At 41.8% G+C, this 14,002-nt stretch overlaps 1 long non-coding RNA gene across 2 annotated transcripts; it reads left to right on the forward strand.

Annotated features, from left to right (window-relative positions):
• The first annotated feature begins 665 nt into the window (after positions 1-665).
• On the forward strand, positions 666-3,313 carry LOC123257631. 2 transcript variants are annotated; one of them, XR_006507747.1, is made up of 2 exons: positions 666-1,009; positions 3,092-3,313. It is a non-coding gene; the product is annotated as an uncharacterized LOC123257631 (long non-coding RNA). The 2 variants fall into 2 exon arrangements; XR_006507746.1 differs by lacking the exon at positions 666-1,009 and adding an exon at positions 1,384-1,534.
• The last annotated feature ends 10,689 nt before the right edge of the window (positions 3,314-14,002 follow it).

Raw genomic sequence — 14,002 nt, forward strand, 5'->3', positions numbered from 1 at the left:
TCCTCTCCAATTATAATGGATCGCTCACAACACTCGAAAGGGACTACCAACTGGAAGGGACGTACATAGTCCAGTTCAACAATGAAGTCGTCGCAGTCCGAAACAAAAACTTCACCGCCCATTCTGCAAATCACCCTATGGCCTTACCACCGGTACTAACCAACATTACGGTAACCGGCTACAGACCTTCCCTTGGTTATGTTGATGACATCAACGCCCAAAACACACAGGCGATGTCTGGCGTCTCACGAGGCGTAACTTTTTCCTACGTCTTGGAGGCTTCTCTAACACTAGTAGTCTTCTTGACCCTGTTCATCATCTGGAGGAAGCTGACCTCCACCAAAGGAATACCAACCACGAGAGTTATCACCGAAGATCTGGAGAACACAAAGAAGACATCAACAACAGCCCATCAATAAATTAATTGATCTGCGGGACGCAGACTTTTAGAGGGGGAGGAGTTATCACCCGGCACATTCGGGCCCCTCCCTCTGCGCAGCACTATTCGCCCCCTACCATTTACTCAGCACTATTCGCCCCCTACCACTACGCCCTGAACTCGACCCGGACTCTTAAACCCGAATCCACAACATAAGCACAATTCCCAATATTCAAGTGCTGTGGGTTCAAGTACATCCGGGTATGTCACAAGAGTGCAACTAAGTCACAAGTGTGCAACTATGTACGCTGACTAAAGTGTTGCGGGAAAGCTGACTCCACATCTGCCGACACCACACACGCCGACGCCACACACGCTGACACCGCGTATAGAACTGGAGTGGGAGATCAGCCTATTCCGAACCGATGACCGGAGGGTCTCAACTCGGCGTAGCCAGTCTTCTCCGGACCGCTGAGCATCTAAGCCGAACTTGGAAATCTTTAACCCAATCTAAGAATTCTACACTTAAGAACCCATTCTTAACACACTTTCGAACAATTGTTAACTTAAGAAACCAACAATAAATTGTAATCACGCACATCGAACCATGAACGGAGTATTCTTAATCAGGTGTCCGACCATTGGACACCTTAACTGGCGCCCGAGCGGGTAAGTAGAGTGAAGGTGTATTGTGTGTGCTGGAAAATGTTTTCCCAAAGGGAAAAAATCAATCGAAAATTAAAGAAAAAATGTGCAAATGTAAGAAATCCTTCTCAAAGAGAAAAAAGGAAGAGAAATATTCTTCGTTTTTTTCCCAAACAAAGTTCCCCAAACAAAATTCCCCCAAAATAAAATGAAGAATAAATAGTGAAAAATTTAAAACTGAAGAAATTTTTCCCAAAGTAAAATAAAAATAGAAATATTCTTCGTTTTTCCCCAAACAAAATTCCCCCAAAATAAAATGAAGAATAAATAGTGAAAAATTTAAAACTGAAGAAATTTTTCCCAAAGTAAAATAAAAATAGAAATATTCTTCGTTTTTCCCCAAACAAAATTCCCCAAAAGGAAATGAAAAATGAATAGTGAAAAAGTTAAAAGTGTAGAAATTGTTTTCCCAAAGTAAAATAAGAAAGGGAGAAAATGAATAGTGGAAAGGTTAAAAGTTTTTCTCTCTCCAAAATAAAATAAAAATAGAGAGAATGAATAGTGAAAAGGTTAAAAGTGTAGAAATTGTTTTTTCGGAATAAAATAAAAATAGAGAGAATGAATAGTGAAAAGGTTAAAAGTGTAGAAATTGTTTTTTCAGAATAAAATAGAAATAGAGAAAATGAATAGTGAAAAAGTTAAAAATGTAGAAATTTTTTCCAAAAATAAAAAAGGGGGGAAGATGAAATTTTTTCCAAAATAAAATGGAAATAGAGAAAATGAATAGTGAAAGATCTAAAAGTGTGGAAATTTTTCCCAAAATAAAATAAAAAAAGGGGGAAGATGAAGTTTTTCCGAAATAAAGTGAAAGTAAAGGAAATGAATAGTAAAAAGTTTAAAAGTGGAGGAATTTTTCTCAAATTAAAATAAAAAAAGGGGGAAGATGAATAGGGAAATGTTTTAAAGTGTAATAATCCTTCCGAAAATTAAGAGAAAAAAATAGGAAAGGTGTAGAGGTGAAATAACGAGGAGTTTTTATTTTTCTTTCAAGTAAATAAAGGAATAAAATCAAGAATGAAAAATAACGTAGAGTTTTCAGAGTAGAGCAAAAAAGAGAGGTCATTAAAACATTAAGGTTTGGGAAAAGAGCGGGTAATTTAAGAACCAAAATGAGATTGAAATACAAAAACGAAAATGAAATCAAAGAATTACGAAATATGAAACGAAATTAAAAAAAAAAAAAAAAAGAAGAAAAATATGTGTTGAAATAAAAGTAATGAAGTAATTACCCACCGCGGCGGTTTGCTATCATAGCATATTCGCGGGTGCAAAAATATTACTTCATATAAAAAATAAGAGAACCACCGCGAAGGTATTCGCGTGTGGCAAGAAGTATAACAAAAGGAAAAAATAAAGTATAAAAAAGGGTTGTGTCGCGTTATAAAAGAAAAGGAACGGAATTACCCACTGCGGCGGTTTGCCACTGGCATATCCGCGAGTGCTAAAACATTGCCGTGCGTATAAAAAAATAAGACAACCACCGTGAAGCTTATTCGCGTGTGGCAAGAAAAATAAATTAAAAAATAAAAGATAAAAATGGTGTGTGGCAATCTGCTGGAAACGCTAAGAGGTGTGCAATGCACCCAAAAAAAGCTGCCCAGTGGGTTGTGTGAGCAACCGTACCTGAGTAGGCCTGCGGGCCAAAACGGAACAATACGGACCACCGCGCCCAGTGCCAAGAAAATACAAGAACACGAGACAAACCCAAAAACCAGATTTTACAACACACAGAACAAAAGAAAACCCAAAAGCACGAAACAAAAAGAAAAACTGAAACGAACGAAAAAGAAAAAACTAAAAGTATGCAACAAAAATTACACTTAAGATAGGCAACAAAAAAAGAAAAACTTAAAGTATGCAACAAAAAAGGAAAACTGAAAGTATACAAGATATGCAACGAAACAGCACCCATAATACACACTCACTCTACACCCTATTAGAATTAAATAATATTATATTCTGCCATTCCTCATATTTAAAAAAAAAATTTCTTTTTCTAATTATCAGAAGAAGTTGAAGACGAACACGAGCACTCCAAGACACACAGATATCGACACACAGATAGTTGTAAAGGGTGAGTAAAGCGCTTCCTCTCTTCCTCCTCAAGACAATAAAATCAGACAAAATTGAATATTCCCCTTAACATAAACACAATCAATAAAAAATCCAAACACCATTTACAAATATCGAAAATTATATTGTAAGCCAAAAACAACTATTAAAAATACAGCTACAAAATTGAATATTCCCCTTGACATAAACACAATCAATAAAAAATCCAAACACCATTTACAAATATCGAAAATTATACTGTAAGCCAAAAACAACTATTAAAAATACAGCTACAAAATTGAATATTCCCCTTGACATAAACCCAATCAATAAAAAATCCAAACACCATTTACAAATATCGAAAATTATACTGTAAGCCAAAAACAACTATTAAAAAATTTTATTAAAGGACACAGAAGTTCAACCATCATTTAAAGATATTAAAATTACTTACTTATTATTTTTGCATTCGACTTACGCGTCATTCTCTTGAGACCCCTTGACATAGGTCTATTATATTTTTCTGAATAAAACATTTTTCCCCTTGCTGTTGAAATGGAAGAAATCAAGGCCACCCTGCAAAAGTTTGACGAGAGCCTTAAGACCCTCTTAGATCAGGTCGTAGCAGTTAAAGAGGATATCAGGAAAGTCGGGACGAGGGTAGCCACCCTCGAGCAAGACCATGAAAGACGTAATCCCGCGGTAATCCAACCCGTTCCCTTGGTCCGTCCGCGCACCGAATATGAATTAAAAGAAACATCTACTTTGCCAGATTGCGTTAAGGAACTCCAGACTTTCGAGGGGGAGCCCGGGAAATTTGTGTCCTGGATTAACAGGGCGCAAGCCGTTGTCAATGATTATGAAATCATTATAGGCAAGCCCTTGTATAGGACCATAATTCTTTATATTAGGCAGAAAATAAGAGGTGACGCCGATTTGGCGCTTTCTTCTTATAATGTGGAGGACGATGATTGGTCGGAAATTAAGCGGGTCCTCTCGCTTCACTACGCCGACAAGCGAGACGTCCGAACCCTTGAGTATCAATTAAGCCAGTTGACACAGGCAGGTAGAACCCTAGATCAATTCTACAATGACGTCAATAATCACTTTTCCTTGATCCTAAACAAATTAAAACAATCAGAGCATGCGCCTAACGTGGCCAGTGCCCTGATTGAGATGTATAGGGACAAAGCGCTGGATGTTTTTGTAAGAGGACTCAACGGCGATGCCTCTAAATTACTGATAATTCGGGGTCCGAAGAACTTGCCTGAGGCATATTCCTTTTGCCTGGAGCTGCAAAATGTATCGGTCAGGGGTAATGCACGAATGGAACATACAAATAAGTTCACCCCATTTTTCCAACCCCGCTACCCAACAAACGCATCACGCTATGCGCCTCCGATGGCCCCACGGTTTCCGCCTTCATTCCAACCACCAGTAAGGGCACCGGCGGGTGCAACCTTCAATGATGGTTCATCCGGCAATTCACGGGGCTTTAATAGATTCGGTCCGGTTCGGTAGATTCGGTTAATAGAAATCGGTCCGGTCAGTCGTATCAATCCGGCTTTGGCATGCGCCGTGGAAACGACTCCGTGTATGGGTCCGCACCCGGCCCGAATCCCTTCAAGAAGGCACAAAGATTGTACCACATGGCGGCAGTTCCGTCCAGCGTGGTGACAATGCCCGAAACCGACACGCAAAATTCCGCTTGTCAAGCTACTTACGTAGACGAAGCGGTGAGCGCCCACGACTCGAGCCTTGAGTATGATGCCCCATACCATAAGGCCGACAACGAGAATGTTAACGACGAGGCAAATTTTATGCCGGACGCCTATCCAGCGTGCCATACATAGAATACGTCGCGCGAAATGGCAGCAAGTTGAAGTTTCTTATCGACACCGGCGCGAATAAGAACTTTGTTAGCCAAAAACACTCCGCCGGCTCCATCCCCTTATCCACTCCCTTTTATGTTGAATCTGCTGCCGGTAATGTTAAAATCTCACATTGCCTGATAGGACGATTCTTTGAGCCCATTGGCAATGACGCGATTACCACCTTCTACGTTCTGCCTGGTCTGAATTCCTTCGACGGTATCATCGGTGACGATACTCTCAGGGAAGCAAAAGCCTTAATTGATCGAAAAAACGATCTTCTGCTAATATCCCCTGGTACCCAGATACCCCTTCTGGCGAGATATTCCTCCAATGTCCATGCCCTGATTGATGGCGATCATGACGATGAAACCAAACAAGCGCTGGACAATCTACTTAAAGAATTTGCAACAATTTTTGAACCACTTTCGTCAGGGGAATCGGTAAATACAACCGTTAAGGCCGAAATACGTACTAACACTCAAGACCCCATTTTCACTCGCAGTTACCCATACCCCGCGAACATGAGGGGGGAGGTTGAAAAGCAAATACAAGAACTCTTAGACGGGGGAATAATAAGGCCATCTGCCAGCCCGTATAACTCTCCGATCTGGATTGTCCCAAAGAAACCTAAACCAAATGGTGAGAAGCAGTATCGCATGGTTATCGACTTCAAGCGCCTAAATGCGGTTACGATATCCGATACTTACCCGATACCGGATATAAATTCTACTCTGGCCAGCCTTGGGAAAGCCAAGTATTTCACGACGATTGATCTGACGTCTGGCTTCCACCAAATTCACATGAACGAAAAAGACATCCCTAAAACGGCCTTCTCCACCCTCAATGGGAAATACGAATTCCTTCGTCTACCATTTGGCCTAAAAAATGCCCCGGCAATCTTCCAGCGGATGATTGACGATGTTTTGAGAGAACATATCGGAAAAATCTGCTATGTCTACATCGACGATATTATTGTTTTCGGCGAAGACTATCAGAGTCATTGGAACAATTTGCGTGCGGTTTTCCAAAATCTTCGGAAGGCCAAACTGCATGTAAACTTGGAAAAAACACGTTTCCTCTCCACACAAGTTGAGTTCTTAGGTTATATTGTTACGCAGGACGGTATTAAAGCAAACGACCAGAAGGTGAAAGCAATAACCGATATGAAGCCCCCTACTAACGTGAAGGAGCTGAAAAGTTTTCTTGGAATGGCCTCATATTACAGGAAATTCGTTCAGGACTATGCGACAATCGCGAAACCATTGACGAATTTGACAAGAGGAGAGTACGCTAGAATTAAAGCATCGCAATCTAGGAAGGTTCCGATCGAACTGGATGGCGTAGCTTTACAGGCCTTTAATGACCTGAAGGCGATTCTTGCCTCCTCTGAAGTCCTGGCTTTCCCCGATTTTAGTAAACCATTCCATTTGACCACTGACGCGTCGGACTATGCCATATGTTCTGTCCCAAGACGAGCAGGGCAAGGACCGACCAATAGCTTACATTTCTCGTGCATTGAACGAAACTGAGGAAAACTACGCTACCATAGAGAAAGAAATGCTCGCGATAGTATGGGCATTAGATAATCTTAGATCTTATCTTTATGGCGCAGGGTCAATCAAGGTATACACCGATCACCAACCACTTACGTACGCGTTGAGCAATCGCAACTTCAATGCGAAACTCAAGCGATGGAAGTCGCGAATTGAAGAATATGGCGCCGCAATTTCTTATACGCCCGGTAAATCCAACGTCGTCGCTGACGCCCTTTCGCGTATCACAACGCAAGTTAACTACCTCGGGTCAACAACGTGCACTGCCTCTGAAACTGACTCCTTGGCTACCGTTCACAGTGCGCTTGAGGATGCTTCTCAATTGATACCTCATGTAGAAGCACCAATCAATGCGTTCAGGAATCAGCTGGTTTTTGATGAAAACCAGCTTGAGTACTCATGTGAACACCCACATGTTGGTTATGTCCGTCATTTAATACCACTTAACGACGGGACCATGTCCGGTTTAGTGAACATTCTCGAGAAACATTTAAAACCCTCCATAATTAATGGAGTAAAGATTTCCGAAACTTACCTCCCATCCTTCCAATCTACATGCTTTGAGAATTTTAAGCTATATAAAATTCGAATAACGCAAAGATTGGTAAAGGATTTGTCCGATCCGGAGCAAATCTCCGAGATAATAGAAAGGGAACATCGCAGGGCCCACAGAGGTCCAAAGGAAGTCACTATTCAAATTTTGGAGAAATTCTATTTTCCCAGAATGACAAGTACGGTTCGTGCCCAGTTGTCATCGTGCGACTGCTGCAAACGATTCAAATACGAGCGTCATCCCAATAAACCAGAGTTGCAACCGACACCCATCCCAAACTACCCGTGCGAAATACTGCATATCGACGTATTCACACTAGAAAAAAAGGTTTATCTAAGCTGTATCGACAAATTCACGAAATTCGCCAAACTTTTTCCCCTACAATCCAAGGCATCAATTCACCTCCGCGAAACACTGTTAGAGGCCCTTCACTACTTTACGGTGCCTAGAATGATAGTGTCAGACAACGAGAGGGGTCTCCTTTGTCCGACGGTATTAAACTATCTCCGCACATTGGAGATTGAATTGTACTATAGCCCTACTCAGAGGAGTGAAGTCAACGGTCAAGTGGAAAGATTTCATTCCACCTTTTTGGAAATCTACCGGTGCTTAAAATTCGAACATCCCAAATTCACAAGTGCACAGTTAGCGCTGATCGCTGTAGACAGATACAACAACTCTGTCCATTCAGTGACCAACAAAAAGCCCGTTGACCTATTCTTAAACCGCGCATCGCGCATTAACTATCAGGGTTTATCTAACTTCAAGGAAAAAACACTTGAAGATGTTAGAGGCCTGATTGAACGAAACCAGGCTATGGCCAATATAGGTCACAATAAAAATAGGTCCGAACCTAAACAATATGAATCGGGGGATAAGGTTTTCGTCGCTAATAAGCAGATTAAAACTAAAGAGAAACAACGTTTCAGACCAGAGGAGGTCCAAGAGAATCGCGAAGTGACAATAAAAACTAAATCAGGGAAAATTCTACACAAAGCAGACTTGAGGAATTGAAGAGCGCTTTACGACCCTCTATTTTTTAAGAAAAAAACAAACCACAAAAAACTTTTTTATTATTTCAACACTTTCACAAAACATTAAACGTAGAATAAGATATTATAAGTATGAATAGCATATACACTAGCTTTTCTTTCATTCTTGATTATATGCCCTATAAGCCTCACAACCATCGGTCTCATGTCAGCCGCGCGCATATACAAATATGACGCACCCGTCGTACCACTGCAACAAGGAGGAGTATGGCGCATCAACGGAATATTCAAACTGGTTCACGTCATCGACATATCGAGGATGATGCAGCTAGTGGACGAAACTAGCCGGGATGCGGCAACCCTGTCGGATCAACGCATCAAAACTATAACGAGGCATTACCTGGAGCAGGCAGCGGAAGGGATGAACAGAGTAATGAGGCCAACAACACGCAGAGCTCGAGCAGTAAACTGGCTGGGTTCAGCCTGGAAATGGATAGCAGGATCACCGGATGCAGAGGACTGGACTGCGGTACTCAACTCGGAAAAGATGATCAGCGAAAACAACAACCAGCAGATTCGGATCAACGCTCGACTCTTCGACGCAAGCCACAAATCGATTCAAGAACTAAATGATGTGGTAGCGAGAGTCAATGCGATTGACGGAGACCTCCACGCAGTTACAGCAACACTGCATAAGGCAATTATCCTGGCTGGCCAAGTGGCGGAAATCACGAGGGCCTGCCAACTTGCCAAGACGGGAGTAACGAATTCGAACCTTCTGGATCACGAGGAAATTGAAGCCATGCTCATGGAAGTCAACGATCTCCCGTACCAAAACGCTGTGGAAGCAGTGGAATTTTCCCGGCCAACGATACTCTCCAATGGCACGACACTACTATACGTCCTGGCTCTCCCCAAAGTATCAAACAGGAGATACGAACTTGTACGCTTGTATCCAACAGTATCAGGCGGAAGACAAATAGTGCTCGAGCACCACAAGTTCGCACTGAACGGAGAGGAAACGTATGCAGTAGTGGGCAGCTGTTCCACCATCGGCAATATAACAGTCTGCCCAGAAGAGGATTTAATAGCCTTGGAGGAGAACTCATGCATTCCACGGCTCCTGAAGGGTGGCCATGCATCCTGCTCATACCTTCGGAGCAACGAAGAAGTCGTGCAGTTAGTTGAGGATGGGACATTATTCCTCTCCAATTATAATGGATCGCTCACAACACTCGAAAGGGACTACCAACTGGAAGGGACGTACATAGTCCAGTTCAACAATGAAGTCGTCGCAGTCCGAAACAAAAACTTCACCGCCCATTCTGCAAATCACCCTATGGCCTTACCACCGGTACTAACCAACATTACGGTAACCGGCTACAGACCTTCCCTTGGTTATGTTGATGACATCAACGCCCAAAACACACAGGCGATGTCTGGCGTCTCACGAGGCGTAACTTTTTCCTACGTCTTGGAGGCTTCTCTAACACTAGTAGTCTTCTTGACCCTGTTCATCATCTGGAGGAAGCTGACCTCCACCAAAGGAATACCAACCACGAGAGTTATCACCGAAGATCTGGAGAACACAAAGAAGACATCAACAACAGCCCATCAATAAATTAATTGATCTGCGGGACGCAGACTTTTAGAGGGGGAGGAGTTATCACCCGGCACATTCGGGCCCCTCCCTCTGCGCAGCACTATTCGCCCCCTACCATTTACTCAGCACTATTCGCCCCCTACCACTACGCCCTGAACTCGACCCGGACTCTTAAACCCGAATCCACAACATAAGCACAATTCCCAATATTCAAGTGCTGTGGGTTCAAGTACATCCGGGTATGTCACAAGAGTGCAACTAAGTCACAAGTGTGCAACTATGTACGCTGACTAAAGTGTTGCGGGAAAGCTGACTCCACATCTGCCGACACCACACACGCCGACGCCACACACGCTGACACCGCGTATAGAACTGGAGTGGGAGATCAGCCTATTCCGAACCGATGACCGGAGGGTCTCAACTCGGCGTAGCCAGTCTTCTCCGGACCGCTGAGCATCTAAGCCGAACTTGGAAATCTTTAACCCAATCTAAGAATTCTACACTTAAGAACCCATTCTTAACACACTTTCGAACAATTGTTAACTTAAGAAACCAACAATAAATTGTAATCACGCACATCGAACCATGAACGGAGTATTCTTAATCAGGTGACCGACCATTGGACACCTTAACTTGTATATAACGTTTTAGTTATGTACGGGTCATTAAATTCTTTTGACCATCTTTTAATAAAACCAAGCACACCCATAGCTTTATTAACCATGGTAGATACATGGTCGGTAAATTTAAGTTTCAAATCTAATAGGACACCTAGATCGTTAACCTGAGTTAATCGTTCTAAGGCGTTCCCATAGAGAAAGTACATAGCCTGGTGAGGACTAGATCGGTAAAAAGACATAAGTTTACATTTCGATCCATTAAGCTTTAGGTTATTTGCTAAACACCAATTTTGAAGTTTATTCAAATCGGATTGAAGTCTAGACTGGGCGCTAGTGAATTTATACTGAAGGCATAGCTTAACGTCATCAGCGTACATAAGTACAAGTGAATTTGTTAAGGCAAGGGGCAAGTCGTTAATAAACAGAGTAAAAAGTAGGGGTCCAAGATGGCTTCCTTGGGGCACCCCCGATGTGGCGCGGACTAAACGCGAGGTAACATCTTTAAAGAAAACACGTTGGGTTCTCCCTGATAAGTAGCTCGAAATCCACATAAGAAGGTCAGTTGGGAAACCCAAAAGACTGAGTTTACTTATAAGAAGCGAATGGTTAACAGAGTCAAATGCTTTACTGAAGTCAGTGTATATGACGTCTGTTTGTAAGCCATTCCGGAAGCCATCCGTGATAAAAGATGTTAGCTCCAATAAGTTGGTAGTGGTGGAGCGGCGCTTCATGAAGCCATGCTGGCACGGAGTTATTATTGAACTACATAGGTGTTGCAAATGTGGAGTGATAAGTTTTTCAAAAAGCTTTGGAATTGCTGACAATTTAGAGATGCCTCTATAATTAGCAGCGTCGGATTTTTTCCCTTTTTTATGCAGCGGAATAATGAAGGATTCCTTCCACATAAGGGGAAAGATCGAAGTTTCCAGCGATAGATTAAAGAGTTTAACGAGCGGTTTGCACAGTGCCTCGGCGCAGTACTTCAGAACACATCCTGGTACTCCATCAGGGCCTGGCGAATACACGGGCTTAACCTTAAGAAGATCCGATAACACACCACTTTGATCGAAAGATGGGCAAAATATAAGGTTGGCTGATTGGATATTATAAGTGTAAGGCTGAGCTAAACTGCTGCTAGGTGAATAGGTAGTTTGAAAAAACTGTGCAAAGAGATCGGCCATTGCCTGATCGGTGTTCGCATAAGAGTTCTCAAACGTAAGCAGAGGGGCAAAAGATACATGTTTACGCTTAGTGTTTACAAAGTTATAAAACTGCTTCGGATCCTGAGTAAACTGAATCCTGCAGCGGCGAATATAACTCCTATAACATTCTGCGTTATGCACGGTGAAATTGGACCGAGCTACTAAGTATCTTGAATAACTAACTGTACAGCCAGATAATCTATGTTTGTTTAAAAGTCTACTCATATTATTCTTTAAATTTATAAGGTGCCTTGTATACCAAGGCGGATTCGTTGAAGCGGACGGATATTTCCACGGCACGCAAGCGTCGAAAAATATGTTCAAAGTGTAATAAAATTTTTGTAATGCGATGTTTATATCCTCGCATGCCAGTAAATCAGACCAATCAAATTCCAAAATTAACTTATTTAATTTCGTAAAGTCTTAACTGTAGACTGAGATTTAACTGTAGACTTAAGGTCAAAAAAGTAATTATTTTCGATTGAAACCTCAATAGTGGGATGATATGGATCCTCAGGGTTAGAAAGGGGCAAGGTTCTGGAAAGAGTAATTCCATCAGGATCAGAAACGAAACATAAGTCCAACAGCCGACCTACAGAATTTCTAACGTGGTTAATTTGCCCGAGTGACATGTCGAACATGCCCTCAGGGAAGTCATGGTGGGAGTTAAGCTGTAAAGACGGTGAATTATCAACATTTGACCACATAAGTTCTGGGATATTAAAGTCACCCAGAGCTATCAGCTGGTCACCATCAGACAGACGATCGAAAACCAAACGAATAGCGGACAAATGTTGCCAGTATGTTGGCGGTTCGGACGAAGGTGGTATGTACGAACAGGTAACATACAAAGATTGATCGGACAAAGTGATTTTGATGCAAAGAAATTCAATGTTACCAAACTCTTGTGATTTTACCTCTTCAGAAGCGAATTTGGAGTCTACAGAAATTATCACTCCTCCTCCCCTTCGCAAAGTTCTATCACATCTAAAAGTGGTGTACCTACTAGGAAAAACTTCGGAGCTTAAGATCTCCGGCTTTAACCAAGTTTCTGTAAATACTATAATGTGGGATGCAAAAAAAGAACTATCAGAATACAGTTTGGGAAGTTTACTACGTAACCCTCTTGTATTCTGATAGGTAAGAGTTAATGAAGATATTAGTTTTTTGAGATTGAGGAAGATGAGGTGGAAGGTTGATCAGTGGCCTTAACATGTGGGAGTTTTACACCCACAGGTTTGGTTATCTTTTTTTTCACCGTACTTGGTTGATGTTCTTGGACGAAAATGTTCTCTGGTCAAAAGCTGGCGGAACAGATCGTCTTGAACATCTGCAAGGGCACACGTATTTTGAAAGATGACGTGTGCCTGGTGTAAGAATATTTGAATTTTGTAATATCCACCACCTTTATGTCGGCTTTTGCTTTGGCTTTGATGTAAGCCGAGATATCAATCTCCGAAGTATCAGGGGCAAGCCGGGAAACAAAAATGTGTTTCGATGGTGGGATCACCTGCAAGGGTTTTGGTGCCGCCGTAACTAATACTGCGGCATCAGTGCGTACCGGGGGTCCGGACGGTTTATTACCCTGTTTGGTGACTGTTACAGGAGTTTCAATTATTGGGTCTGGGATCACTTGAAGCGATGCCACAGAGGACATATCGGACAATTGCTCATTGATTCCGAGACATTCGGAAGCCGAATTTTTCTCAGGTCCGGCCCTTGGGGTAGCCAGAGATATAAGCGGCTGCATAGTTGTCGGCTGAGCAGGCTGAAGATTATTCGACCCGAGAACATCACTAAAAGCGGATTTCTTACGCTTTGGAGACTCATTTAGTAGTTGAAGGCTACTAAACTGTGTATCAAGCGCACAGAGTTGGTCATTGATTTTTCGAAAACCACTAATCAACTCCTTGAAACCGCTTTTAGTCTGCCTCATGAACGACCTCATTTCGTCCTGAACAGCACGACAACCATCACAGCAAAAGTGGAGACCAGACCTACGCGAGATTGCATCCGAAACTGAGGCAGTGAACCCGGCACACTTAGCGTGTAAAACGTTTTCACAGAGCCAGCAATGGATGGTAGGCTGGGAAGACGAGATTGTCATATTGCAAGACTTTAATGCACAGACCAATTTAAAATCCATAATTATTAAAAATTTAAACAATTAATTTATAAAAAATTATTTAAAATTAAATAATTAATTTATTAAAAATTATTAAAAATTAAATAATTAATTTATTAAAAATTATTAAAAAAATTAATTATTAATTTAAAAATATTATTTGATTTTATTAATGAGGAACCTTGAACCACTGTACCAAGGAAAAGAGAAGGGGAGATTAAAGAGAGCAGTTAGTGCAAGTTAGTAAGATTTAAAGAAATAGAGATAAGAATCTCTATTGAGCGAGAGTAGAAGCAAAAGAATAGCAACAACACCGTAGGAGATGAAGAAGCAGAGCAGGGCTA

The sequence above is a fragment of the Drosophila ananassae genome, chromosome XR (genome assembly GCF_017639315.1).
Source record: "Drosophila ananassae strain 14024-0371.13 chromosome XR, ASM1763931v2, whole genome shotgun sequence".
Classification (NCBI taxonomy): Eukaryota; Metazoa; Arthropoda; class Insecta; order Diptera; family Drosophilidae; genus Drosophila; species Drosophila ananassae.